Below are 22,347 nucleotides of genomic sequence, written 5' to 3'. Positions count from 1 at the left end.
AGCAACCCTTTGACATAGAAACTGGAGTGGTATTCATCAGTGTAATAAAGTTAATCACACTATTTCAGTTGTATACAGTAAGGAAGTATCAGACAGCAACCCTTTGACATACAAACTGGAGTGGTATTCATCAGTGTAATAAAGTTAATCACAATATTTCAGTTGTATATAGTTAAGAAAGTATCAGACAGCAACCCTTTGACATAGAAACTGGAGTGGTATTCATCAGTGTAATAAAGTAAATCACACTATTTCAGTTGTATACAGTAAGGAAGTATCAGACAGCAACCCTTTGACATACAAACTGGAGTGGTATTCATCAGTGTAATCAAGTAAATCACAATATTTCAGTTGTATACAGTTAGGAAGTACCAGACAGCAACTCTTTGACATACAAACTGGAGTGGTATTCATCAGTGTAATGAAGTAAATCACAATATTTCAGTTGTATACAGTAAGGAAGTATCAGACAGCAACCCTTTGAAATACAAACTGGAGTGGTATTCATCAGTGTAATGAAGTAAATCACACTATTTCAGCTGTATACAGTAAGGAAGTATCCGACAGCAACCCTTTGACATACACACTGGAGTGGTATTCATCAGTGTAATCAAGTAAATCACAATATTTCAGTTGTATACAGTTAGGAAGTACCAGACAGCAACTCTTTGACATACAAACTGGAGTGGTATTCATCAGTGTATTAAAGTTAATCACAATATATCATAATACTATGTTTCTTAATATTTTGAAGACAAGAGTATTTGCAATAAATAGAATGTACACTGAATCACTGAACACTATCAAGGGCAGTGTTTAACTGATCTACATGATGTGTACGATATAATAAATATCTGTAAATGTGTTAAACATTTTACTTTACTTACATCATTTCTACATTCCAAACTAGCTCCATTCTTTATACATAATTCTACCTTTTTTATATTCCCCTTCTCGACAGCTGTAAGAAGTTTCTGTAAGCAAAACAAAGCTTTTACATTTTCCTCTAGAACATATAAATGTATTATAAATGTAATAATTGAATTTAACAAGCTACATTTTTACAGTTTCAACAGTTTATACCAAATATAGTGATTACCAAGAAGGAGTGAAATTTTTGTCTATAATTTCAGAGTTTGTTTTTTTTTAAAGTCTGTAGACAATTGTATTATGCATCAGTTTTGAGATCAGCCTAAGTTTTTGTTGAGGTTTGTGTTGCTCGGTCTTTAGTTTTCTATGTAATGTTTTGAATATAAAAAGAAGATGTGGTATGATTGCCAATGAGACATAAAATAGACCAAATGAGACAGAAAATAACTATAGGTTACCGTACAGCCTTCAACAATGATCAAAGCCCATATGGCATAATCAGCTATAAAAGGCCCTGAAATGACTAATGTAGACTGTTGAATTTTGATTGTTTTTCATTTTTTTCCATGGCGTTGTCATATTCTCTTTGACTTAAAAGAGTTGTGAATGTCCTACAATATCTTACGTTTCTTTTTTTTTTTGGTCTCCTGGAATTTTGTATATTGAAATTCTGTTCACTGATGTCAATTTAATTTCTCCTATTCTCCCTGTCTGACTCTGAGAATACTACACTCCTGTATCTTTATGTACAATTTATAGACAAAAATGTACAATTTATAGACAACATAGGCCACATGACCATTGACTAAAAAGAAGAAAATCTTACCTCATCCCAACTTGCCATTATATCCTGTAAAAGGAAAAACACAACATATTATCATGTTTGTACACAAGAGTTGTCATTTGAAGAGAACTATTTTTAAGGGGCATTAACTACAAGAAATAAAAAAACATAAAATAAGATTTTTTTTTGATAAATCATCAGCATAGTCATGAAAGTTAATGAAAGTTTGATTGGTTCTGTTTTGTTAAAGTTTGTTAAAGGGGGTTCTAAATTTGACCTCATTACAGTAAAAAACACATTCAAAATAATACGCAATTTTTCAGTTGTGCATGTGGAACAAATAATGGTTAAATGTTTAGTAAATATTTTCTTTTGTTACTACAAAAACCATTGTTGCTAACATAAGAATTGACAGACTTTATTGTTGCTAACATAATATTTGACAGACTTTTTTGTTGCTAACATAACATTTGACAGACTTTTTTGTTGCTAACATAATATTTGACAGACTTTTTTGTTGCTAGCATAACATTTGACAGACTTTTTTGTTGCTAACATAATATTTGACAGACTTTTTTGTTGCTAACATAATATTTGACGGACTTTTTTGTGGCTAACATAAAATTTGACAGACATTATTGTTGCTAACATAAGATTTGACGGACTAAATAGTGTTGCTAACATAAACAAGTGAAACTGCGAGCTACTGCTCACTGAGGATACCCCCGCCGCCAGTGGATAATTTTAATAGTGTAAAAATATGCAAGTGTTCGGAAAACAGGAAGTTGTTGAGAGATGAATCTGAAAGGCATTACACGGTATAGCTGACTTGTATAAATCCTGAAACCAAATTTCAAAAATCCTTGTATAGTAATTCCTGAGAAAAATGTGACAAAAATTTTCAACTTGGCTATCATATGTAAAATCATACAAGTGTTCGGTAAACAGGAAGTTGTTGAGTGATGAATCTGAAAACGCATCACACAGTATTGCAGACTTATATAAACCATGAAACCAAATTTCAGAAATCCTTGTAGTGTAGTTCCTGAGAAAAATGTGACAAAAATTTTCAACTTGGTTATCATGTGTAAAATAATACAAGTGTTCGGTAAACAGGAAGTTGTCAAGTGATGAATCTGAATAAGTTGCTAACATAAGATTGTGCTAACATAAATAAATTTGACGGACAATATATATTTGAGATTTTTAACTAACATTGAAGATCTTATCCTAGTTGAAAGTCATATTAAGAACTCCCGCAAAATAACGCTGCCTGACATTTAACAAGATTTCAACCCAGGACAGATAACTCTAATCTGTAGCACATCCAAATGTTGCTAACATAAGATGACAAGTTTGACAGAAATTATGTTAGCAACAGATTTGATAAAACTATTGATTAAATAAAGTAAATTGAAAGATCTAAAATGTGTATGTTTAATGTACATTATGAAATACAGTTTTAACAAGCTTATATAAGCACCTACAATGATGTGGCAAGATTTTATGAACATGTTGCTATCATAACATTTATTGACAGACGAACATCTAATAAGCAAGGTATTTGAAATTGAAAAAAATATATATCACAGATGTTTTTAACAAAAGAAAGGCAAAAGATTTGGTCACAGGGATGTTTGAATAATCAGACTACACTAATAAAAACCATGATACCAGTGTCAACTTAAAGCATTGTAAAACATAAACCTTGTGTCAAAAAATGGGAAGTAATTTCCGCCAAACATTTTACATTTTTCAACTTGTTTCGATCATTTCTACTTTTAATGGAAATAATCATATCCAATAATTGGTTTTCTTGCTTTTTTCAACATTACTATTCAATAAAACATTCACATATTATCCTTCAGATAACAGTTAGTAGCATTTTTCTTAATTTGTTCCTTTTGACGGAAATTTTCTTTTCTTTATGGAATCTGCCTTTGGTGCAATCATTTAATTAAATAAAAAAATGGGGAATGTGTCCATGGGACACAGATGATGCCCCTGCTTGCATATAATGTTACGATATAAAGGGGCATAAGTGTAGAACAGTAATATTGACACCCCTAAACTTCATACTTGATCTGTATTTTGTGGTAATAAGCATGGTGTATAAGTTTCATAACATTTGGTTGAGGCTAACTTGTAAGAGAACGGAAACGAAAAATTCAGCAATTTTTCCATTTCTAAACATGGTAAAGGGGCACAACTCAAAACGGTTAAAGAAACACCACCAAAAGTTAAACTTGATCTGTATTGTGTGGTAATAAGCATGGTGTATAAGTTTCATAACATTTGGTTGAAGCTAACTTGTTAGAGAACGGAAACGAAAAATTTAGCAATTTTTCCATTTCTAAACATGGTAAAGGGGCACAACTCTATAACGGTTAAAGCAACACCACCAAAATTCAAACTTGATCTGTATTTTGTGGTAATAAGCATGGTGTATAAGTTTCATATCATTTGGTTGAGGCTAACTTGTTAGAGAACGGAAACGAAAAATTCAACAATTTTTCCATTTGTAAAGGGACATAACTTTAGAACGGTTAAAATGACGCCACCAAATTCCAAACTTTATTTATGTTTTGTGGTAATAAGCATTGTGTATAAGTTTCATAACATTTGGTTGAGGCAAACTAAAGTAAGAGGACGGAATCCAACTTTGGGACGTACGGACAGACAAGGGTAAAACTTAATGCCCCCTCCATTACGTCCGGGTCATAAATTCTGCGGAGTAGTTAATTGTGTACACTTTGCCTTTACGTTGTTTTTTTTTAAGAAACTTGTTTACGTAAAGCCTCTGTTTAATTATCTTTATGATTAAATGATTAAACATGTTAAATACCCAATGTGAAATCTGTTGGCCAGAGTTCTGCAACTGTCAATAAGGGATTACACGTGGGTCTTCGTCAAACTCTGATTGCAACTTCAGCATGTTATTGTACAGTCTGTCTTCATGGCCTTAATGCCACTTTATATTACATACATTTTACCCCATCTGCCACCAGTCAATAAGCCTGATCAGAATCTGCAAATAAAGATTTATATAAAATGTTAAACATGTAAATTATCATTGATATGGTCATAATTATAACTGTATACAAAACTTTGAATTTTTGAAATACGAAGGCTTTTCTACCTCAGGAATAGATTACCTTAGCTGTATTTGGCAAAACTTTTATGAATTTTTGGTCCTCAATGGTCTTAATCTTCGTACTTTATTTGGCCTTTTTAACTTTTTTTTTATTTGAGTGTCACTGATGAGTCTTTTGTAGACGACACGCACGTCTGGCACAAATACAAAATTTCAATCCTGGTATCTTTGATGAGTTTATTTATCATGTTTATAAACAGATGTGAACCTGTAAAAAAAAAATCCTGGGTCTAATATTATTAATGTAATTTGAAGAATGGAATGCCAATAAAATTTGCTGACAATACAGTGAAGGTCATACAGTTCCCTCGTAATTCAGATTTTATAAAGAACAATGTGTACTTATCTAATCGAAATTTCTTGATTGCAGGTGCGTATTTTGTGGTATGTACTTGTACACAAGACAGCTGGCATGTAATATCTAATTCATGTTTCAGATTGCTAGAGTAAAGGAGGGGGCTAGATACGGGGAATTCTGTAATTCGAAGAGTGAAGCCTATGGTTCACATACATGTACCTGTCTATTTGTTATATATATTACAGTGTTTTTGTTAAACAACTGATTAACATTGTTATCACAACTAATTCAAATTTTCTGAAGATAAAAAACAATTACCCACATCTATGATTAGTGATACATTATTAAAATGTAATAACATATAGCCTAGATGAAATTTATTTTGATAATCACGTTTATCTAAGGGGACGACCATTTGATATACTAGACGTGCAAAATAAATTGTGTTACCATGGTTACTGACAACGATTTACAACAGCCTGCAAACTGCACAAGCCTTAAAATGGTGGGAAAGAGATTACATAAAGTGATCTGGTACAAGGGTTTAAAATGTGATTACCCAGTGATCTGGAAGGTTTTTTTCACTATGGTCCCAGGGCCCCTCGAAAATAAATTCAATGGGCCATTTAAAAAAAAAATGGGCCATTTGAATTGACCTCTGTAAAAAATAAAAAAAGTATCAGTATATTTTGGCAAAAAGGTGTTGGTACTTACCTTTATGATTTTAAATAAAATCATGGATATTGTTCCTGTGATTTTGTAATTTCAATTTCAATGAATATATATACAATAACTTCTTCCAACCCCAACAATATTTCAGTTAACCTTTATTTACTATGTTTAAACTGGTACTGTTGCCTTGTTCATGTTAATGTTGTTTTTTTTGTACATTAAATTTGGGTCTTTGTCGATACCATACTTATTCCAGATGTTCTGTATCAGAGGTCATTTCATCTTGTATTATTATAACTTCATCACGGTGACAAGAATAACAGTATAGAGTACCATTAAACAAAACTTAGAACAAAACAACAAATCGTTGAAGTCATGTTTACAAAATGTCAAAACAAGCCAAAGACCAAAAAATGACAAGGACAGTTAACATGGTTAAGCGTCTTTTATGGAGACAAAAACTATATTCCTAAAAAGTCTTTGGGGTTCTTCAATCGAAATAATACCAAACTAAACTAAATGAGATTATTATAAGAGTTAAATCTCGTCTGTACTAGCCAAATTTCACAAATTTAAAGATGTTTATAAAAAAAATATATCATGAATGAGGGTTAATTACGTTTTTCGGATTATCAGATAGACCGCATGGTTCTATTATTACTATAGGAAAACACCCGAGACGTTAAATCGCATGGTTCTATTATCAGGCCACAGACCACAATTAATTCCTCTATCAGTTCTTTATAACATGTATAACGTTTTGCATCATTAAAAAAATTGCACCATGCACTTTTGTCAATTTTTTTTTTTTTTGTGTGTAATGTAAAGTCCTAGTCCGTTTTGTAGTCCAAATATATATCTAAAATTCAGAAAGATTGAACCAATCACTTTTACAAATTTAGCTAATACACATCCATACCCCTATTGACAAGTCAAGAGATGTTCCAAAAACTGTAAATATTACCTTTTTGCACTTGGCCTAATCACTCATTCCATATCAAAATCAGTTTAAATACAACATCCCAAAAATTTATTTCACCTCTCTTCTTTCATTTCCACCCAAAAAAATCTAAGAAATGAGTGAGGAAGGGAAAGAAAAAAAATAAGGAAAAATACACTCTAATTAAAAGGAACTATATTCGTGCAGAACGAAAAGCGGGGTCATTATTGTTGTCTTGGGCCTATTAGGGGCCTAAAACTTGACAAATTCTGATAAAACTTGGCATGATTTAAGCTTAGTAAATTATAAAACAGTTTACAAAGTTTCAATGCCATATGATACCAAATAAAAAAAATGTGGCATTTTTTATATCTGAACTTTGGGTGCTGAATTGTGGCGTTGAATTAGAACAATTTCAACTATCAAATTTGAGCTTCCGATGCAAAGACTTTAAGAGTGAATCTATACTATGAAACGAGAAGACCTCATTTTGTGTGTCGCTTCTCTTCCTTCCACAATACATTAATCATTATACCTCTGTGTCCTACAGTTACCATGCATAGTCGCATTTGTCATCCTTTCTTATGATTATTCAGATTGAGTTAATTTTGGAGAAAAAAACGACAAAAAAGGAGTCCGGATATGATTCCGTCATCAGACTGACCTTTAGTCATAGATGAGACTTTCTGTTTGAAACATGCACACGTACTACCAATCGTATGATAGATAACAAAAATGAAAAATAAAACAGCCAATCAGAGCGTGTTCTCCATATCATGGTGTTTAGATCACAAGAACAACAACTATTATACCTCATTAGACATGTTAGAGAGGACAATTGTTTTTGGCGTTTATCTACATCATGTACATGTAAATAACGATTATACTGCTTTAAGATAAAGTCTCTCTGTATTCTGACTACTGTTTTCTTTGAAATGTTAAATATTTAAGGGGTCATACCAGTTGCATAATATATATCAAAATAAGTAAAACATGTGGAAACAAGAATCACAGTGTCCATAGTACACGGATACCACATCGACACTACATGTAGTTCCGTTCACACCCCATTTGTCTTGAAGTTCATCTATCATCTTTCAATTGTATTGTTAGAAGTTTTAACAGTTCTCTTAATTCGTGTCACTAATGTGTATATAAAGGGAGTTTATCATGTTTATGGATAATATATGGATGACATTCACAATGTTCGACACGAAGTCATTTTGAATATAGATTTAAACAAGATCAACATGCGATGGCGCTTTGTTTGTCATTCTTCATCTTAAGTTCACAGTGAGACTTTACGACGTGTAAATTGAATAATTGCACCTTGTAAGTTAAGTATGTCCCCTGGGACCAGTATACAGTCAGAGATATAACTCTATAGGGTTATTACAGAAAATAACTTGCGTGTGTTATTACAGATACTTTTCCTTAAATTTTCTAAATCTGCAATAACATATGTTTGTTATTTGTAAAAATATTTAATCTATAGTGGACTCAAGGGAACTCTTGAGAGTTTGCGCAGAAAATAAATGCATAGCCTTGATAAGTAATTTTCAAATTGAATTAATACATTTTTGATTAACCATGGTAAATCAATGAGACAAGGCTATGAAGGCATTAACTTAGCTGTGATAACAAGGCTTAGTTATTAAAGGAATGTAACTTATTGTATAAGACACTTGGGAATAACTGAGAAACTTGCGCAGAACCTCATTACATGCTCTGGTCATTATTCCTTACAGTAAATTAAAATACATTGTAATTAAGCATGATTTATGTCTGAACAAATGCTTTGAAGTGATATAGAGAAGCTGTGATAACATTCTTTAGTTATTACAGGCATATTTTTTTCTGTAATAACATATAGGTGTACTAAATTGGAATACTATGAACTGTTACATCTTTCAATAGTTAAGTATACATAAAGACAATAGTAATATCAATAGAACTTGTATACATTTTAACTAAACTTATGATGTATATTGTCCCTTTGAAACATGTAACATACGTATGTTATCACAGTTCTTTGATTTTTTAGTCCTCAATAACAAATGTATGTTATTTCCTGCAATAACCCTATTGAGTTATATCCCTGACTGGTATATGTACAAAAAATGTATCATCGGGCTTAACTTTCTGCTTTCAAAGCTGCCTGACAGCATATGGATTTATTTTAAGGTTTGAGTTTTGGGATGTCGAGTTTTGGGAAGTCTTAATTAGGTTTGTTTTGTTTCTGTATAGTAACTTCCATTGTTCAAGTGAAGTATGACTGTGTTTTATATCTACTTCAGTCCAATACTTAACCGAACCCTAGTCTATTTGAGCAATCTTAATTATGATAGTATCAGATTTGAGGTATAATCCACCAATTAATGGTATTGAATTCCTGACCATGCTGACTAGTCCAAATAATTATAACGTCTGGCAAGGCTATTTTCATTTTTTTTTCTGGGACGCCTTCCTATGACATACGTAGGAAGGTGTCCCAGAAAATTCATAGGAAGGTGTCCCAGAAAAAAAATTAAATAGCCTTGCCAGACGTCATAAATCATGTAAATAGGCCAAATAAAAAAGTATGTGTGGTTCCAGTTACATCTGAAAAAAAGTTAGGGTAGATAGGTAGGGATTTTTTTTATTTTATGGTTTTTTTTACATTGAGTCGATGGGCGCAACATTCTGACTTTAACAGTGCTTAATGAAAAATGGCAATAAATCTTTAGGGTAGGCTATTTTTAAGGGAGTTCGCTTCTCAGTTTCAAAGTAATTAACTTTTCAAAAGCTTAGTTTATATTGATAGGGGATTAATAAAAGAATCCATAGAGCATAAAAAATATATAGGTCGCTGTGCTCGTTTTCGATATATAAGCCATTGAAATTTTGGCGGGAAAATATTTTCTCTTGACTTTTCATAGCTTTATTATTGACAAGTTAAAGTCTTCAAAAACTATTAAAAAGTAATTAAAATTTTAAAAGACTTAAACATGTTAAACAGACAGCTTTAAAACTACACATCATGTACATGTAAAAGAATTATAAAAAGAAAATGGGGGTTATCGGGCAAAATTTGTTTATGCATTCCAACGGATAAAACCAGAGGATGCCTGAAAATCTGACCAAAATTCCAAAACATGACAGCCAGCTTCCTTAAGCTGAAATAGTAGGGACGGTAGGGTAACTGGAACCACATATATTTTTATTTGGCCTTAACGTGACGGTACCCAAATTGCACCTATTTTGACAGTTTTTTCACCTACATTTTTTTATGATAAAGAAAAAAAATTCCATTCTGTGTTTATTTTGTAGCCGTATCCTTCTTTATTATATAGGAACACTAATTTGATTGTTAATCCATACGGAATCATAAGAAAATTGGTCTAAACTGACCTCCAAACCATCAATGATTCTGAAATGAGGAGTACCCAAATTGCATCCATGCTTAAATTCGCACTGTCAAAATTCTGATAACAGAGCTTTTGTTTAATTACTTCAAATATTTTGAACAATTCAGGGATGATTCCAGGTGTTTTCAAATGGGTCCCTTGACTACATTAAATTGGGAATTTTTACCCCAATTGGGAATTTTTTATGCATACAATCAAAAACGAAATAATATCATTTTCCTGGCCTATAAAAACGGAAAATGTATTTTAAGTTTCACCTGTACACTGATTGAAGAAGTTATTGGATTCAGACCAGGGAAGTTGCAAACAAAAAATTCTCTGAAACCGATATTATCAAGATGCTTGATTTCTTGATTGACAACATATTTGTAACGTTCGGAGGACGTGTTTATTCAACAGACTGTCGGCATCCCAATGGGAACAAACTGTGCCCCTCTACTTGCCGACTTGTTTCTTTATTATTATGAGGCTGACTTCATGCAGGAACTTCTTAGGAAAACAGATAAGAAGTTAGCAATATCCTTTAACTCTACTTTCCGCTATATAGATGACGTTCTTTCACTAAACAATTTAAAATTTGGTGACTATGTGGAACGCATCTATCCCATCGAATTGGAGATAAAGGATACTACAGATACAGTTGAGTCGGCTTCATATCTTGACTTACATCTAGAAATTGACAATGAGGGTCGGTTGAAAACAAAACTTTACGACAAAAGACATGATTTCAGCTTTCCAATTGTGAACTTTCCATTTCTAAGTAGCAACATTCCAGCAGCACCTGCATACGGGGTATATATCTCCCAATTGATACCCAATTGATACGATATTCCCGTGCTTGCATTTCCTATCATGATTTTCTTGATAGAGGGTTACTGCTCACAAGGAAGATATTAAACCAAGAGTTCCAAATGGTGAAGTTGAAATCATCCCTTCGTAAATTTTACGGACGCCATCACGAGTTGGTTGACCGTTATGGAATAACCGTTTCACAAATGATATCGGATATGTTCCTTACCGGATTTGTAATCACATAAGCAACACGACGGGTGCCACATGTGGAGCAGGATCTGCTTACCCTTCCGGAGCACCTGAGATCACCCCTGGTTTTTGGTGGGGTTCGTGTTTATTCTTTAGTTTTCTATGTTGTGTCATTTTTGCTATTGTTTTTCTGTTTGTCTTTTTTCATTTTTAGCCATAGCGTTGTCAGTTTGTTTTAGATTTATGAGTTTGACTGTCCCTTTGGTATCTTTCGTCCCTCTTGTAATACATGAATACCATTATGCACTATCATCTTAACTTTGGTAAACAAGGCATATATACCAGCTAACATAAACCTATGGCAAGCAGTTTAGCTATTTATTCGAATTTCAAATTATCTCAAATTATTTCATAATATATGAGATATCTTATATAACATATATAAGATTTTTATAAGATATCTAATTTGATATATGAGATATCTTATATAATTTAATATTTTAAAGCTATCTTATATTATATGAGATATCTTATATATTTAATAAGATATCTTATAAAGTTTAAAAACTATACGATATCTTATTAAATATATAATATATCTTATATACTTAAAGTATCTTATATACTTTATAAGATTTCTTCTAAAGTTTATAAGATATCTCATTAAGTATATGAAATATCTTATCAAAATTTTTTATACAAGATATCTTATATATTTTTTTTATAACTTTTTCAAATCAACTTGGATTTTCATCAAACTATGCAGATATCTTAGATATATATCAAGCTTACTGAATCCCATTTCATTTAGTTTTTTGTTGTATTGCTGTAAAATTTAAGAATTAAAGTAATTTTGGTAAAAAAAAGCTAGGATTTGCAATTCGGACAAAATAGAGATAGTACACTTTAATTTTTTAAATAACTTTTTTAAATCAACTTGGATATTCATCAAACTATGCAGCTATCTTACATATATATCAAGCTTACTGAATCCCATTTCATTTAGTTTTTTGTTGTATTGCTGTAAAATTTAAGAATTAAAGTAATCTTGGTATAAAAAGCTAGGATTTGCAATTCGGACAAAATAGAGATAGTACACTTTAATTTTTTTTATAACTTTTTTAAATCAACTTGGATTTTCATCAAACTATGCAGCTATCTTAAATGTATACTAAGCTTACTAAATCCTGGGTCATTTTGTTTTTTGTTGTATTGCTGTCAAATTTAAGAATTAAATTAATCTGGGTAAAAAAAGCTAGAATTTGCAGTTCGAACAAAATAGAGATGGTACACTTTAATTTTTTTCATAACTTTTTCAAATCAACTTAGATTTTCATCAAACTCTACAAATATCTTTGCAATATATTGATCTTACTGAAACATAGGTTGTTATTTTGTTTGGTGTATTTCTGTCAAATTTAAGAATTTAATTAACCTAGGTCAAAAAGCTACGATATTAGAAATATATCTTTTCTCATAATTTGGGAAAAAGTATACATAAAATATTAATATAATTCCTTTAATGTTTTATTCCTTTTGATATACACTATATAAATATATCAAAAAGGGATGAAACATTAGAAATTATTAAAATAGTTCTTCTGATTTGTGGTGATTTATAAATCAATACCTTCTGCTTGGGGCAAACTTATTAAAAAGATCACATCTACCAGAGAGTTTTAAATTCTAAATAACATTTATTCAAAGTTGCAACATCCTGTTAAATCTAAATCGCAGGGCTTTTAATTCACTAGATAAGTAATACACGAGTTCAAGAAAAGTAGGGCTTTCTTTTTACCTGTAAAACTCATGTGTACTGATGTAATTAAATCATGTATAGTGTCATGTCATTAAATTTGACAAAAATATATTTTAAAACTTCATAACAACCTGGGATTTAGTAAGATCACCAAGGTAGCTATATAGTTTTGATAAAATCCAAGTTGATTTGAAAAAGTTATTAAAAAGCTTAAAGTGTACTATCTCTTTTTTGTTCGAACTGCAAATTCTAGCTTTTTTGACCTAGATTAATTTAATTCTTAAATTTTACAACAATACAACAAAAAACTAAATGAAATGGGATTCAGTAAGCTTGATATATATGTAAGATAGCTGCATAGTTTGATGCTAATCCAAATTGATTTGAAAAAGTTATAAAAAAAATTAAAGTGTGCTATCTCTATTTTGTCCGAATTGCAAATCCTAGCTTTTTTAACCAAAATTACTTTAATTCTTAAATTTTACAGCAATACAACAAAAAACTAAATGAAATGGGATTCAGTAAGCTTAATATATATGTAAGATAGCTGCATAGTTTGATGAACATCCAAGTTGATTTGCAAAAGTTATTAAAAAAATTAAAGTGTACTATCTCTATTTTGTCCGAATTGCAAATCCTAGCTTTTTATACCAAGATTACTTTAATTCTTAAATTTTACAGCAATACAACAAAAAACTAATGAAATGGAATTCAGTAAGCTTGATATATATGTAAGATAGCTGCATAGTTTGATGCAAATCCAAGTTGATTTGAAAAAGTTATTAAAAAAATTAAAGTGTACTATCTCTATTTTGTCCGAATTGCAAATCCTAGCTTTTTATACCAAGATTACTTTAATTCTTAAATTTTACAGCAATACAACAAAAAACTAAATGAAATGGGATTCAGTAAGCTTGATATATATGTAAGATAGCTGCATAGTTTGATGCAAATCCAAGTTGATTTGAAAAAGTTATTAAAAAAATTAAAGTGTACTATCTCTATTTTGTCTGAATTGCAAATCCTAGCTTTTTATACCAAGATTACTTTAATTTTTAAATTTTACAGCAATACAACAAAAAACTAAATGAAATGGGATTCAGTAAGCTTGATATATATGTAAGATAGCTGCATAGTTTGATCAAGGACGTATGTTAGTTATACGTCCTTGGTTTGATGAAAATCCAAGTTGATTTGAAAAAGTTATAAAAAAAATTAAAGATGCCTATCTGAATTTTTATATAATAATTTTTTTTTTACATATTGTAAAATTAAATTCTTTCATTTCACAGCAATAAATCAAACTACCTAATAAGCTTAAATTTTTTAAGATCAATATTTAATTTAGTTAGATGGGCTGATTTACACCAGTCAAAACTAAATTTGAAGGTCAAGACTAGTCGAGACAGGTCGAGACTGGTTGAGACTGAGTCGAGACTAGTCGAGACAGGTCGAGACTAGTCAAGACAGGTCGAGCCTTGGTCAAGACCATTTCAGACTATACAAAGATCATCAAGTACTGAATCAGACTAATAAAGTAAAGTTGAGACCTAGTCGAGTACACTTAAGTACAGTTAAGTACAGTCGAGACAATGTCGAGACTAGTCGAGTAAAATGTGTGCTCGATTTTACTGGTCGAGCACAAAAACTGGTCAATTCAGACTCTGAGGAGTTTGTAGTGTATCTTATAAAGTTTATGAGATATCTTGAAGTTAGATTGAATAGCAAAATGGCATGCCGTATTAACCACTGAAAAAAAACGCTGGGGCTCATTTCATGAATGGTCTATCATCAACATTATTTTCAAAAACGCGCAAACTTTTGTCTTTTGAGGAAATAGAGCAAAATATAAAATAATTTCTTTTACAAAACAAGTTTTAATCAGGTTACATAACCTGCCCTGCTGGGCGATCTGCTTTTATAAGATCGGCACCCATTAAAATTTATTCATCAATGTTGTATCAAAATTTGAATTTGTTCTTTGCCGAGGTCTGCTTTGACACCAATTTTGACAAAAAGCATGTTTGCAATGCTGTGCGCTCCACTTTTGCGAATTCAAATACTCCCATAACATTTTATTCAATTGAATCCGGCTGCTAAAATTGTTTACCTCAAGTTCAATGTTGACATAATTAAATTGTTGTAAATAAAATGCGATCATAGTCAGCATTCTTATCTGGATTTTACTACGTTTTGACGACAAACTATGACAAATTATAGTTGCCGTAATCGGTGACTGAAACTTTTCCGAAAATACCGATTTTTATTTTATTTTCCTGAATTGGGAATTTATATTCACAAACATTTTTTGGGGCCGCTGGCAGATTTAAGGGCCGCTAAGTGGCCCTAAACTATATAGTGGAATCATCCCTGCAATTAGATATTAGTCCATGCTTACTCTTTATTTTTTTTAAATGGAGACTAGTAACATATTGTATTTGATCATTTTAAAAAGATGACGTTTTGATGACGTCGCCATGCGACGTTTCAGTAAAAGACAGTATACATTTTGCTTTTTCAGTAAACACTTCACCTGTTGATCAATACTGTGAACGTTTTGTGCATATCTAAATAGTTTGACCTATGTTGAAAGATGTGCATAGTATCAAATCATAAAAATACAAATTGTTTACGGTCTCTAGGAAATCTTGTAAGATTATTTTAACTATTTTGGCTTAATAGGTGCAATTTGGGTACTCGGTGCAATTTGAGTACCGTTACGTTACATGTATTTGGACTAATTTCTGACCCTTTTTACATTGTAAGCACAATTTTAATTCTAAATGCATTTATAAGTCTTAATGAAAGGTTCAAGACAAGCTTTTTATAAAAAAAAATACTTGCCACAAAAAAAAAATGGCAAACATCAGCGCCGCCTGGTGTCTAAAAACTTTTCAACGGCATTAAGTTTTACTGTCTTTTAACTTTCAAATTTGGTTTCATAAATACTTTAACCTTAAAGAAAATAAAAATACTCAGTTAAACGTTCAATTGAACATTTCTTCTCAGTCATCATTTAGAAAGTTTCGTCCAAATGCAAAGAAAAAGAGATATAGAAACCCGGAAATGTGTCCATAGACCTGTTGCTGTGTTCAAAATGTAAATAAATATTTTTTAAAATGAGATAAAATGAGTACGGCCTATGTCATTTCTTCACTTGAGTCAGATATAACAGAAATATTCAAAACTTACCATTTAAAGTCATTGAAATGACATCTTCTTGGTTAAAAATAATTGTCTGTAGTTTGAGAATTGAGAACAGGAAGCTTCAAATGTCAAAACGAGACACCGAATGACGGGATTGGGACAAGTCGGACCAGGAAAACTCGGACCAGTTTTAAAAAAACTCGGATTAGATTGAACGATCTGACCAGTTTGAAACACTGATTGGGCCCATTTAAGGTCAATACAATTTCAAAGACACCTCGGAACAATGTGAAACACTGATTGGCCTCATTTAAGAACGCTTCTCAGTGGTTGATTCTAAGGGGGAAAAGGGGGCGTAGAGGACGTTTGATCGCCAAATAAATGGACGTTTGATCGCCAAATAAATAATAAATATGTTTTCCCGGTATATATATATAGATTTTTTTTATATAAAAACGTCCCAACATTTTTTTTATTTAATTGTCTTAAAAATTGGTCCGAGTTGTCTTAAAATGATATTGACAAAATTTCATTGTTTTATGATGAGTCTATAAAAAAAATTAAGTCACCGGCAAATCTGCAAATGGAGCCACTGATTCACATAAATTTGCCAATGAATATTGACTGAACGCTAACATTTCCCCAACAGGCGGATCTTTTCCTTCGTCACCTCAGTGAGGGTCTGGAATTGGGGGGAGGGGTGTCGTATCTACAAACTGATTCACCTTTGTGACACATGCAACCGAGTGGCGGATCCAGCCCCCCTTTTTTCGGACGATCAATGTATTTAAATGGGGACATATAGTTGGACCCCCCTTTATCCTAGTTTGGGACCCCTTTTAAAAATGGCTGGATCTGTCCCTGCATGCATGTAATTCAGTACAAAGAGTCACAATTTCCTTCGTCGACTTTGTGACACATATAATTTCAGAAACTTTTAAGTCAATTGACACTGTTTTTTTTTTGTGGAATAGTACATTTTTTTGTACAAGTTCAACTTGTATGCGAACACATTCACAGGCATGTGCACTTAAATTTTCTTGGTGGCTTTAATTCAATAAATAACAACTAGCCTGTTTCCTTTGGAAATGCAGAAAGTTTCACTTCCGCATACAAAAGTCTTAGGAAGCTATACCATTTGATTTTTATGGGGTGGGGGTTTTTATGCTGGCTTCGGGGGAGGGCTAGGATGAAATTTGAAAAAATAGGCAGGACAGGAGTTTTTAGTAAAAAAAAAAGTCAGGATGTGACACTTGCTAAAAAAAAAGTCAGGACGACAATTTAGGCAAAAAAAGTCAGGATAAACTATAAAAAAAAAGAAGGCAGGACCGATTAGAGTGAAAAATAAAAAGGCAGGACAGAGATTACAGCTAAAAAAATGCAGGACAAAAATTTTCATCCTACCCCCTTCCCCCCCCCCCCCCCATAAAATTCAAATGGTAGCTCCCTTAACACTTTATGAAACGTCAAATCCTCTGTTTGCTAAGAAATTATCTTCCTGTAAAGACTTCGATAATTTTCAGTTATTTTCTTGTTACTTGATCGTCCACCCTCGCGTACACCCAACCATTAGACAGTATATTTATATATAATTAACTGCGGAGGGTCACCGACTGATATTAATAAACAAAACATACATGTAATAACATCAGATACACATACAACACAAACAGACAGAAAGAAAGACAGACAGACAGCACATATATGTATTAATACATAGATAGCACATGCAGAATAAAAGTAAAGCAAGTTATATATTAAAACAAATGTCAAATATCAGCACATAATAGCACATAGCATTTATATCGGAGTAGCACATAGTATTTATATCGGAGTAGCACATAGTATTTATATCGGAGTAGCACATAGTATTTATATAGGAGTAGCACATAGTATTTATATCGGAGTAGCACATGCAGAATAAAACACTATAATCACAAACAAAAGACTGCATGCAGCAATAGCAAACGTAATGCATAAGCAAAAGAAATAAATTGCTAAATAAATAAAGTAAAAATAACTGCAAAAAGATAAAACATAGAAAAAAAAAAACAAACAGCAGGCTTCGAGATCAAGTTATGGGGCAGCAAGTAAGTACATTATTTACAAGAACTGCATGTACATTTTTCTGAAAAACACCAGGTGTAGATAAAAATTTTGAACTGACCAAAAGTTGATAAGCTCCTTGAGGCAAGGAGTTCCAGAGTTTTGCTGCCTTATAACTAAAGCTTTTCTTACCATCATTGTTTTTTGGCCGTGATATATCTGCTATGCTTTGTACCTGAAGTTATATGAATTTTCTTTAATATTTACTAAATTATGTAGGAATTCTGGACTTGATTTATTAATTATTTTATATGTCTCTCAATCTTCTCATTTTTAGTGCTGGTAGCTTAGACTGTTCAAGAAGTATATCGTAAGAATTTGTGTAGTCGTCATAAATAAATCTGAGTGCTCTTTCTTGTATTTTTTTCTATTTTCTTTGTGTTTTGTTCACTGCAGAAATGCCATGTAAGAGGACAGTAGCTGAGGTTTGACATGATAAATGAGTGGTATATTGTAAGTTTAGAAAAGTCTGGTGAGATGAGTGCCAATTCTTTTTAGAACGTTTAGTTGTCGTGCAGCTTTTTTGCAAATATTTGAAATGTGAGTGTTGAAATCCAGTTTAAAGTCTATTGTTACATCGAGAAGTTTCACTTCGTCGTCACATTTTATATGGAATCCATTTATGTTCAAAACAATATTTTGAGTGTGTGTTTATTTTTACGGTACCTATAGCAATGGCCTGGAATTTTTCTGGGTTTGCCTGCTTTTTGTTAAAAGAGAACCATGATATTAGGGAATTACTATCTTCCTCTAAGGGTTTAATAACTAATTCCAAAGTAGTACCTGTTTTTGAGAGGGTGTTATCATCAGCATAGTTATATAAATCACAGTGTTTGACAAAAAGAAAAATATCATTTATGAATACATTAAATAATACAGGGCCTAGTATAGATCCCTGAGGAACACCTTTATATATATCTTGCAATTGACTGATTCTCTGGCCTATTTTTACACACTGTTTTCTTTCAGTCAGATAGCGTTTGAGTATATCCAGAGCAGATGGACTAAGGCCATGTTTTTCCAATTTAAAAAGAAGTAAATCATGTTATTACATGTATGTTTTGTTTATTAATATCAGTCGGTTTAAAGAGCTCTTAAGAGACCATGTGCATTGTTAATGTGTATATATGCAACCCTACTTTAAATAAAGATTACTTTACTTTACTTTTACTTTTTACAGTGTGAATGGGGTATATAGAATAATAGGGGGAACAACATTGTATCCGAGGATACAGAGGCACGTATGTATTGTTTAAACAATCAGTACTAATCTGAACACAATCTAATCAGTGTATACTTTGCTTTCGTCAGCGTATTTGAAGTTTTGGATGAATGTGTATAGGTTTGTGCTCATTGTTGGAGGATTTTCAGTGACATAATATGATATTTTTGTAGGGTTGTTATGTCAGCGACGTTCTCCATGTCTCGCTTTATTTTTTCTATATGCCTATATACTCCACCCGTACACATGCGGTCTTGGTAGTTTTTACTACATTAATCTACATAATAGGCAGTGACACTGATTATTATAAAGAAATATAAACAAAACAATCATGATTACCATTTTTTAAATGAAGATTAGTGTGCAAGACACAAACAAACAAAGGGAAAAAAACACAAAATAAATTTGGATATACCATGAAAGCATATCTACGGAATATTCGCCAAAATATTAATCAGTATAAGATCTGCTTGTAACATTAAACTTTACAAAATGCTCTCCTTGTTCGGTATTTGATTTTACACAGTCATTACTAAAGATTATTTTAATTTTTATTAAAATTGTACTCTTTACATTTTAGAATACTTATTTACATACTTGAGGTGCAATACGGTATTTCCCCAAAACATAGACAGAATGACCAGCATTCACAATTATAGGTCTGGAGCTGGCATGTCAGTTAACTGCTAGTAGTCTGTTGTTATTTATGTATTATTGTCATTTTGTTTATTTTCTTTGGTTACATCTTCTGACATCAGACTCGGACTTCTCTTGAACTGAATTTTAATGTGCGTATTGTTATGCGTTTACTTTTCTACATTGGCTAGAGGTATAGGGGGCGAGTTGAGATCTCACAAACATGTTTAACCCCGCCGCATTTTTTGCCTGTCCCAAGTCAGGAGCCTATGGCCTTTGTTAGTCTTGTATTATTTTTATTTTAGTTTCTTGTGTACAATTTGGAAATTAGTATGGCGTTCATTATCACTGAATAGGTATATATTTGTTTAGGGGCCAGTTGAAGGACGCCTCCGGGTGCGGGAATTTCTCGCTACATTGAAGACCTGTTGGTGATCTTCTGATGTTGTTTTTTCTATGGTCGGGTTGTTGTCTCTTTTGCACATTCCCCATTTCCATTCTCAATTTTACAATCATAGGTACATAGGGTGCAATACGGTCTTTCCCAAAACCATAGACAGAATGACCATGATTCACATGTATAGGTACTTAGGGTGCAATACGGTCTTTCTCCAAAACATAGACAGAATGACCAGCATTCACAATTATATGTACTTAGGGTGCAATACGGTCTTTCCCTAAAACATAGACAGAATGACCAGCATTCAAAATTATAGGTACTTAGGGTGCAATACGGTCTTTCCTCAAATCATAGACAGAATGACCAGCATTCACAATTATAGGTACCTAGGGTGCAATACCGTCTTTCCCCAAATCATAGACAGCATGACCAGCATTCACAATCATGGGTACTTAGGGTGCAATACGTCTTTCCACAAATCATAGACAGAATGACCAGCATTCACAATTATAGGTACATAGGGTGCAATACGGTCTTTCCTCAAATCATAGACAGAATGACCATCATTCACAATTATAGGTTCTTACGGTGCAATACGGTCTTTCCGCAAAACATAGACAGAATGACCAGCATGCTCAATTATAGGTAATTAGGGTGCAATACGGTCTGTCCCAAAAACATAGACAAAATGACCAGCATTCACAATTATAGGTACTTAGGGTGCAATACTGTCTTTCCCTAAATCATAGACAGAATTACCAGCATTCACAATTTTTGGTACTTAGGGTGCAATACCGTCTTTCCCCAAATCATAGACAGAATGACAAGCATTCACAATTATAGGTACTTAGGGTGCAATACCGTCTTTCCCCAAAACATAGACAGAATGACCAGGATTATCAATTATAGGTACTTAGGGTGCAATACCGTCTTTTTTCAAAACATGAACAAAATGACAAGCTTTAACAATTATAGGTACTTAGGGTGCAATACGGTCTTTCCCAAAAACATAGACTGAATGACCAGCATTCACAATTATAGGTACTTAGATTGGAATACCGTCTTTCATCTAATCATAGACAGAATGACCAGCATTCACAATTATTGGTACTAAGGGTGCAATACGGTCTTTCCCCAAAACATAGACAGATTGATCAGCATTCACAATTATAGGTACTTAGGGTGCAATACGGCCTTTCCCCAAAACATAGACAGAATGACCAGGATTATCAATTATAGGTACTTAGGGTGCAATACGGTCTTTCCCAAAAACATAGACAGAATGACTAGCATTCACAATTATAGGTACTAAGGGTGCCATACCGTCTTTCCCCAAAACATAGACAATATGACCAGCATGCACAATTATAGGTACTTAGGGTGCAATACGGTCTTTCCCAAAATCATAGAAAGAATGACCAGCATTCACAATTATAGGTACTTAGGGTGCAGTACGGTCTTTCCCCGAATCATAGACAGAATGACCAGCATTCACACTTATAGGTACTTAGGGTGCAGTACGATCTTTCCCCGAATCATAGACAGAATGACCAGCATTCACAATTATAGGTAGTTAGGGTGCAATACGGTCTTTCCCTAAAACATAGACAAAATGACCAACATTCAAAATTATTGGGTACTTAGGGTACAATACCGTCTTTCCCAAATCATAGACAGAATGACCAGCATTCACAATTATAGGTACTTAGGGTACCATACCGTCTTTCCCTAAAACATAGACAGAATGACCAGCATTCACAATTATTGGGTACTTAGGGTACAATACCGTCTTTCCCAAATCATTAACAGAATGACCAGCATTCACAATTATAGGTACTTAGGGTGCAATACGGTCTTTCCCCAAAAACATAGACAGAATGACTAGCATTCACAATTATAGGTACTTAGGGTGCCATACCGTCTTTCCCTAAAACATAGACAGAATGACTAGCATTCACAATTACAGGTACT

General features: G+C 32.6%; 1 protein-coding gene and 1 long non-coding RNA gene across 2 annotated transcripts in view; both read right to left on the bottom strand.

Moving 5' to 3' along the window:
- The window catches only part of LOC134718332 (uncharacterized), a 248,398-nt gene that overhangs the window by 71,527 nt on the left and 154,524 nt on the right, over nucleotides 1–22,347 (bottom strand). The gene's annotated exons all lie outside the window — the stretch shown is intronic.
- On the bottom strand, nucleotides 891–16,150 carry LOC134719180 (uncharacterized). Its single transcript, XR_010107534.1, has 4 exons — nucleotides 16,058–16,150; nucleotides 4,500–4,682; nucleotides 1,697–1,720; nucleotides 891–974 (listed from the first exon to the last, which is right to left on the bottom strand). It is a non-coding gene; the product is annotated as an uncharacterized LOC134719180 (long non-coding RNA).

This window comes from Mytilus trossulus, chromosome 5 (assembly GCF_036588685.1).
Source record: "Mytilus trossulus isolate FHL-02 chromosome 5, PNRI_Mtr1.1.1.hap1, whole genome shotgun sequence".
NCBI lineage: Eukaryota > Metazoa > Mollusca > Bivalvia > Mytilida > Mytilidae > Mytilus > Mytilus trossulus.
Note: the sequence above shows the minus strand (reverse complement) of the source record. Positions and strands in the feature narration are given on the sequence as shown.